Genomic DNA, 9,475 nt, shown 5'->3' with positions numbered 1-9,475 from the left:
TTAAATTACTGTATTAAGAAGTGAAATCAAACAAAAATTGGACGTACAGTACTGATATTATTATTGAGTACAATATTAATTGTTAAAAGACATAAATTCAGTTATTGTCTTCTGTCGCATTAAAGAGAGTCTATTGGATGACGCGTAGCGTGGGCCCGTACAATATCCAGTACGCTCACATTGCTTAACAATAGAACTCTCACACTAAATACGGTAAATGTGCTTAGTATTCGCAAACACTTTTATTTGTCAAGAAATACAATGCAACAGTCAGAAAACATGTTTTAATAAACAATGTTGATAATTCTATAACAAAATAGACCCATCTCAAGTTTAAAACCGTATTTTTCTGTAATTCTGGCTAATCCGAACAATCACATAATCCGAATAGGGCTCGGTCCCAATTAGGTCAGATTAACGGGACTCTACTGTACAGCAATTCGATATGAATTTTTGCAAATTTAAGATTGTTATGGTTATTCTTTATATACTAAACCTTTATTTACTAATAATTTAGGGAGCAATAATAATTATTCTAAAATAACTCGGGTAAGAAGAGAGGCCCATCAAGTCTTTTTACTCTAGGATTGATGAAATCTTTCCATTTTATTATTCATTACTTTGAGCCCCTTTCTCTAATCTATAGTCAATCAATACTGACATTATGACTTACTGCTTTTTGCAAGAAAATACCTTCTAAATTACACAAATTCAAAACAAATCCAAAAATAAATATTGATTGGTTTTTGTATATGAGAAACTAATTAATTAAACACTATTAAAAATGTACTGATGCAATACATCAATTATGTAATTCTTTTTTGCTTAATTTTGGAAATGACAACAGTAAACAATTAAACAACTACTAAAGTAACTAGCAGTATGAATCTACTACATCATTGTAAACCTGAGATTCCCTAAACAAATGTGTACATATTACAGTCATTTACCTTATCAGCATTTTTAAAGTAACATACAAATAAGAGTAGACAATTAAAATCCGAGTATATAACCAAATCTTTGAGAGTACGGAATATTTTCAAGTGAGGTGTTTTGGATTGCTGTGGTCCGCTCTTTGGAAGGTAGGTAGTACTGGGGGCATTAGTTTTTAACTATGGAGACGGTACGTAACAATACAAAAATGTAATTATTGGCAATCAATTTATCATGTAATTATCATAAAAAATAATATATATATATATATTATTTATATTATATATATATATATATATATATATATATATATATTATTTATATTATATATAATATATATATATATATATATATATATATATATATATATATATATATATATATATATATATATATATATATATAAGTAGATATGAATATGCTGATTCTAGACCACTTTCGGAGCCAACAGTAAATCAATGGAAAATACTGTTTAAAGGACAATAAACGAATCTGTAACTCACGAATGAAAAATAACCGAAGCTATAGCTGTTTGCTTCTACTTTCTTAAGCTGTTTTAATGTAAAATCTCCTTAGAATCAATGTAAAATATATTGGAAATGTTGTCAAATCTGCTATGAATGCAACGTTTCTAAGCACGTGCGTGAACGAAAAATTGATTCTTGTCTCGGGTAATAAATAATTTGACCCCGCCAATTTGCAATTCACCAACTAATTTAAGCTTTAGGAGCCCGAGGTCGAGGTGGACACCCCTCAAGGTGCAGAGACAGCCAGCTTTGATAGATGTTTTAGTTTAGAAAATATAATTTAATTCAATCTAATCGCCCCGGTTCTAAAACTAACGTGATGCTATTCATACAGCACTAAGGTGCACCACATTTATAAATGGTAATAACATCTTCTGAAAAAGGCACCATAGTATAATTCCCCTAAAAGTAACCAAATTAAGTCCTAAGAATTATTGGAAGGATCTCACCCATACAGCCACGGAGCCACCGGAACAACTGCGCTCGTCTTTTGAGCGACTCCCCCGACCTTTGATAACCGGCGTCAGTAGCGCCCTCTATCATGCAAGACAACTACGCCTATCTGACCACCTGCTAACTAACCGTTGTGCCCTCGGCACATCCTCTCCCCCTTCCCCAAAGTTTTTTTTTATGTATATAATGTCTCCCAACACCAACATTGTACGTCACACATTGAGGCACGTCTTCCTAACCTACCTTACTGGGGTAAATGGATTGCTATAGAATTTCTAGTTCCCCCATTTCCTCACCACCGACACCAAACCTAATCTACTCACAATTAATTATTGTGAGTTTCTCGATAACCTTGGAACAAGGCATACATGCATCCCTGCCTTTATGCAAAATCTGTTTCCCCCCTTTGCACCCTACCACCGTATAGACAATCAGTCATTGGTTTGTCCCTTTGGAACCTCGTGTGAGTTTGTGTTATGTAAATGAAAACATCGAAAAGGATGAGATAAGGAGGAAGGTAACCTTTAAGCCTTCAACATTAAAAAAAATAGGTGTAGTTTTTTTTTTTTTTTTTTATTCTGCATATCCTCCTAACCCTCATGATGTGACGGCTACTTATTGAGCTCATTTCAACTCCTCCTACTCCTCGAGATGATTATTATCCTATTCCTTATATTCAAGTCAATAAATATCTTAATAGTTAGATCAATGTTGACTGTATTTATATATTTACTCTGGTTCTAACTTATCACCTGGAAGATGTCACTCTATCTCAAATAGGAAAAGGTAGGATTTTAAAGGTTGGCAGTTTGTGAGTAATTATGTTGTTTCGTATTTTCTTTTTTTTTACTGTTCCAAATGAGACTCTGACTGGTCACACGATCAGTGGGTGCCACTAACCTATACTCGTAGGAGGGAAAGGGAGCGCCCTCCTCTCCCCCAAGCGGTCATCGTAAAAAACAATTCCCAGTCACAAAATATTGATGGTGAGGAAACGTACTCCATTCCCTAAAGACGTGCCTGCTTAGAAATGAGAAGAAATTAAAAGACCCTACACCAAAAACAACTAATTAAAATTAACCTACTTACACTAACGAAGTGAATGTTAACATTCACGTTACAATTTCCCAAGTACTGTAGAAAAGGTTTTCCCATCTCCGCTCCATTTTGCAAACTCCTTACGTAGAGTTTGTGAAAAATCTGACTCGGTTTGAACGACACATGTCCGACTTATCGGCGATGCTCTATGACAACTCACCCACCTAACACTCTTTCATTATTGATCTATCATATTTGTATACAACTCTCATTTTATTTATATTTCTATATGAAATAATACAAGACAGATTCCATATCACAACATTCTACTTTCCTATCACTTCCGTAGTAAAATTCGATTCTGAACTAATATTAATGTGAATATTTGTTTGTGTAATGAATGTCAGTGTTATGAGGGTGCGCTAGGGATCTCCTCGTCCAACCATCTGTTTGAAATGTAAATAATAAAACAAAAATTATTTGGTAGCATATGCTCTTTTCTTCACATAAAAAAAGGATAGCCAGATTTGGATAACCCTCCCTCGTATATGTGTGTGTGTGTTTCCAACCATCTCTCAACGCAGTCAGCCTCAAAACGCAGAAGTGATCAAGGCTTCGCAAACCCAGATCTTATTGACAACTGCGTCGAAAAAGCCTCCCGCATTGAGGACGATCTGTAGTAGATGTATATTTTCAAATGTAAGTGTATTCTTAATATATAGTATCACAAAGTCTCTCTTTGGCACCTTGAGGGACCATCCCCGCCTCTCAAGCTAACTGGTTATTTATAGTCTTAACTTTCCGATTTATTTACATTTTACCTGAAAATGGCTTTAATTGCGAGATATGGGCATTTCTCACGAATTTCTTACTTTTAGGGTCGCTCAGGGAAACTGTCACCGGAGACGTGAAACGTGTAATAATAAGGGGCCGGGACCATAACGGGTTTAGTTTAGCCGATATGTTCTTCGCTGCCTGACTAATATTGATTAACCGGTACATTACCGTGTCACCAACCTTGAAGGCAGCAGGTTTCCTGTTGATATTGTACCTTGAGGCTATCTTTTGATGAGCAATTTTAAGGTTTTCAAAAGCCTGGGCCCAACGCGCCTCGATATTAGTTTGATTATCATCTAACTGCAGCAAATCATCTAAATTCCAAATATTCTCCAAGTGATTTCTAATGCTGTATCCCAAAAACAGTTTGGCAGGTGAAAATCCAGTGCTAGCATGTTCAGCAGAGTTAAACGCGATTTGAAATAAATGTAAATTACGGTCCCATTCTGAATGGTCCTTTTGATGAAAATCCCGGAGAGCTACCTTAATATTTTTGTTAACTCTCTCGGCATGTGATGGCTGCGGATAATAAACCGTTGTTCGTACGTGCTGTATCCCGAGTGATCGGCACATGCCCTGGAACATTTCTGACCTAAAACAACTACCATGATCGGAAACAATCGATTTTGGGAATCCAAAGTACGTGAAAACTCCCTTTTCCATTAAGCTGACGGCTGTTTTAGCAGTACAGTTTCTTGCGGGAAGCATTATACAATATTTGGAAAAGCCATCCACCACCGTTAAAAGCCATTTGTTCCCTCTCTTTGAACGTGGGAGTGGTCCTATGAAATCGATAAATATACGTTCAAAAGGTACAGAGTAGACTTCGGACGCAAGATGACCCACACGCGTGTTTTGAGCCTGTTTACAACGCTGACATTCCACGCAAGATTTCACCATACCCATTATACGCTGACGCAGCTGATCCCCATGAAAATACTTGGATACTCTAGACCATGTTTTTGAAATCCCCAAATGAGCAGACGTTGGCGAGCAGTGATATACTTTAAATAGCATTGGAATCAATTTTTCCGGAATTACAATACGAGGTCGTGTATGATTAGGTGCTCGATACATTAAAATTCCGTCACGAAGAAAATAATTAGGTGGTGGCGTACGACTTTGAACCTGCCGAATTATGCCATTAATGTTTAAGTCGTCCCTTTGATGCTCCTTAACATCCTTAAATGCTTCGGGTATCTCATACCGTCATTGATTCGGCTACTAGACGGAACCCACTCCGAATCAATTTTCTTTTGCGATTTTACAAAATCCGATAGCGCAGCCCTCATCTGCCGGACCGTCCCACTAGCTAATTTGAATTTGTCACACTGTATCTTGAGTTGATCCCTATCAAGTTTGTAAATCCAATTCAGACTTTCATCCGAAATTTGGATATCTTCGTCAGACGACATATTAATACCAAAGCACACAGATTCCCAAAACAAGTAATACTATAGATCAAATAGCAATAACAATAATATGATAGTTGCGGATGGCCTACCTCTAAGCTCAATACAGGAAGATTCTACCGGGCAAAGTTGTATGTGACATTTTGTTTAACTCTCTAAGGCCTCCCTAATTATTTGAAAAAGAACCGCGTATCCCTGCCCATTCAAATGTACTAAATCTGGTTTCCCATTAAAATATTGCAATTCAAAATATTTTAGGTTGCCTGTCCCCCTAGTATAGCCCTGAGTTACCACAGGATTAATGTCGACTAATCGTATTTCATGACTTTTGAATGTGGACAAGTATGAGTTGAAACTGTTAATTGCGTTCAGGTGCAAACTACCAGATTTAATTCTAGGGGATAAAGGCACTTTCATTAAGAGGATTTTAGACGGACTATATTTAATTCTTATTAGTCTGATAAGAGATCGGTATTGATCTCTTAACTGTTGCATAGCTTTGTTTTGCAGAATATCGTTTGTGCCTATTGAAACTAAAATAACTTGATTATTCGGAATTATTGTTTGATTTATCTTAATGTTTTTTTTAAGATTAGAAACTGTGAAACCTCCCATGGTAATAATAGGACAGATATTAATTTCTAAGGAATGTGGGAAATTCATAAGCCGTTTTAAGTGAGAGTCGCCAAGTAAAAACACATTCATTATTCTTTTATATAATATAGTATGGTATTCAAGGTAAAGTTTGAAAATTAGTGTAAGATTTAATTATACGTAGTTTATAACTGGTGCCAACTATTACAATAAAACCCAGTATGTACAGTAAAGATTTATGAACACCTAGAATTGTTTGTTCAAAAATTGTTTTATAGAGGACATTTATTTATTTAAGCGAAACCTCTTATCCGGGTCATATGATACTCACTTCAATCAAACGCAATAAAAATTACACAACTATAAAAACTTTCTTAATGGTATTTATTAATGCTGTTTCAGAACTTAAGATTAAGTAATAATTAAGTTCAAGTTATTGATCAAGTTACTATTAATTACTATTAAATTAAAATTGGTGATTTTACTATTTATGAATTTCTTACAACAATTGTTAACACGTGTATGCTAAGCATCTAATATAATATGTTGTATTTTGTGAATGAATACCCTAGTTTACTATCACTAACCAAGGGACTGTGTTATCAGTCAATCAGCTGAGCTCTAGTGATAAGGTTTGAGGTCACAGCCCTTTCCTCGGTTGATAGTTTCGTTATTTATTTATTCCTTACACACGTATTTATATGTGAACCTTAATTACACCCTGTGTATTAAACACTGCAGTAGTTCCATTTACCTATTTGTAACACATGAAATTTAATTTAGAAGAGGAAAATTCATGTTATTACTCACCAATATAATTCTAAGATATATATTCTAAAATTTAATACAATATATACAATGTATTAAAACAATTTCTGTATGGTATGAGCCATAATGTAAGTTAGAATTTTAATGAATTGACTTTTTAACCAACACCCTCTAATAACACTACATTTCCAACCAATAAGTCTTTAATTTAAGAGTATCTAATTAATTACTGAAATCAAGTAATAATGTTACTTTTATAATTAACTTTACCCTAGGGGTTAATAAGTTATTATTTAAGATTTAAGCGAGAATATTGTACTATTGTACCCCTTAACTAATATTCAAAATAAAAAAATTCCTGTATATAATCCTTCTAATTAATATCTTAATAATATCTTATTTAACAGAAATTTTAAATAACAATTATTTATGTTGAAATCGAGTATGACATGCTAATTTTCCTTCATGATAATGTTTTCTCTTCCTAAACAATTTCTGTCTCCCGTTTAATAATATTAAATATTTTCCATCTAACATAAAACTAACATGCTCCAATTTAGACTTATAAATTAATAAATTTTCCAACTTATTCGATTTAATAATCCAAGTACAATTCGAATACTATGCAACATGCTATGATCCCATTTCTTTGTTTTAGTTATTAATGAACAACCTTAATTTAATGAACTTTACACTATAAATACCCAAATCGGCCAATTCAATCTTTTGTTAAACGCTAAGGATACCGGAAAGACGTACAAACGGACAGACCAAATTACTTTCTAATTCATGATAACTAACAGGCTAATCACTAATTTCATGCCCGATCAGGTCTGCCGATTGAACCCGTTTCCTCCTGCATGAACCCACGAGGCTTGCCATCCTATACTAGTGAATTTAGAACATTACAATGAATTAAATGATAATGCAAAATAATATTAATTTACCTTATTTAATTTTAAAACAAAAATCTATCACAGACTGATCAACACCTTGAGGTTATCGCTCTGCTACCATCTGCAACGTTTCTAAGCACGTGCGTGAACGAAAAATTGATTCTTGTCTCGGGTAATAAATAATTTGACCCCGCCAATTTGCAATTCACCAACTAATTTAAGCTTTAGGAGCCCGAGGTCGAGGTGGACACCCCTCAAGGTGCAGAGACAGCCAGCTTTGATAGATGTTTTAGTTTAGAAAATATAATTTAATTCAATCTAATCGCCCCGGTTCTAAAACTAACGTGATGCTATTCATACAGCACTAAGGTGCACCACATTTATAAATGGTAATAACATCTTCTGAAAAAGCCACCATAGTATAATTCCCCTAAAAGTAACCAAATTAAGTCCTAAGAATTATTGGAAGGATCTCACCCATACAGCCACGGAGCCACCGGAACAACTGCGCTCGTCTTTTGAGCGACTCCCCCGACCTTTGATAACCGGCGTCAGTAGCGCCCTCTATCATGCAATACAACTATGCCTATCTGACCACCTGCTAACTAACTGTTGTGCCCTCGGCACATGAATAAACGAAAAATCTTCGAAATCTTAATAAAATTTAATCAATTTAAAAGATTTTTACTAAAAACATACTTTAATAAAAAAACTTTTCTACTAAATAGCAAACATGAACTCACCAAGCTCTCTTCAGTTTCTAGCATTTAAACAGTGCAACAAAGATGAATTCAACGAATTACCAAAACATTTTATAGAACAGTTGATACCGTCCTTAAATGATACAGAATTCATTGAACTTGTAAATTCTTTTGCAGAAAGAACGAATGATGGAGGGTGGTTTTTTCTTCATAAAGCACGAAATATATTGGATTGTTTATTTAACTTAATTACGAAAGGTATTGAAAAGAAATTAAAAAAGAAACAAACAGAGAGTTTTCATCGATATTTTATGGAATTTTTTAAATATTGTACGTTTTTCGAATACAATCAAGACTTAATTGTTGAATTCCTTAGGATTTTTTGTGAGAATCAAGATTTATCAACAAAATTCATTAAAGAGCACTATCAGATTTTTCTTATAAAATATCACTATATTTTGCGTGAAACAAAAGGTATTACTATAGATAATATTCCATGTGATTCTGAAGAAGAGAGACACAAACTATGGTTATCAAAAGAGTACTATGAATTGGGGAACGAATGATAATCTTCTATTCTACAAAATTGACGGTAACACAGTCTTTATCTTTAATAGTCTTCTTTCCAGTAACAACCAAGTGTAATTTATCATGTTTATTCAATTCTTTAATCTTTTTTTCATCCAAAACAGTCAAAAGTCTGTTCGGTAAGTGTACTTTATAATCTTCCAACTCGGCAATTATTGTAAACCCGAATTTATCTTTTATTTTCTCCAAATTCAAAATTTTGTATTTCTTATTTTCTTCTAATTCATTCAACTTCTTATATTCTTTAAACTTGAATTCACCAACCGAGTTCAACTCTTTCAAGAACTCCATTTAGATAGAAAAAATTTAAAGACGATGAAGATGAAATTTGCTAACAATCACTCGAGAAGTCGGGGAGAATGTGAGTAAAACCACATTCTTTTGACGAGGTTCATTATTTATCTTTTCCAAGTGTACTATAAAATCATCGAGGATTTCTGGCTTAAAATCGTAGACAAATTCAACATCCAGATAATGAAAAAATACAGGTAATATCTTTTCATAATAAACGTGTGTATTTAAACCAACAAACCTAATGTATTCTTTGAAAAGGAAAATAATTTTGTCAATGGTTCTAAGAGATAAGTAAAAATTTTTATTCTGTTTTCTAAATTCTGTAACAAAATGTGTTTGCTTCTTGTCTCCATATTGTAATTTTCTAAGCAGGTTATTCAAATGTGTTAATTTATTTCGAAATTTCTTAGGTTTAGGTCTTTCGTACAAAATTA

At 33.8% G+C, this 9,475-nt stretch overlaps 1 protein-coding gene across 1 annotated transcript in view; it reads left to right on the top strand.

Annotated features, from left to right (window-relative positions):
- The first annotated feature begins 1,023 nt into the window (after nt 1-1,023).
- The window catches only part of LOC124355603, a 100,955-nt gene continuing 92,503 nt past the window's right edge, over nt 1,024-9,475 (top strand). The window contains 1 exon segment of the mRNA XM_046806766.1: nt 1,024-1,082. The gene's annotated coding sequence lies outside the window, so the exon portion shown is untranslated.

Source organism: Homalodisca vitripennis, chromosome 2 (genome assembly GCF_021130785.1).
Source record: "Homalodisca vitripennis isolate AUS2020 chromosome 2, UT_GWSS_2.1, whole genome shotgun sequence".
NCBI lineage: Eukaryota > Metazoa > Arthropoda > Insecta > Hemiptera > Cicadellidae > Homalodisca > Homalodisca vitripennis.
Note: the sequence above shows the minus strand (reverse complement) of the source record. Positions and strands in the feature narration are given on the sequence as shown.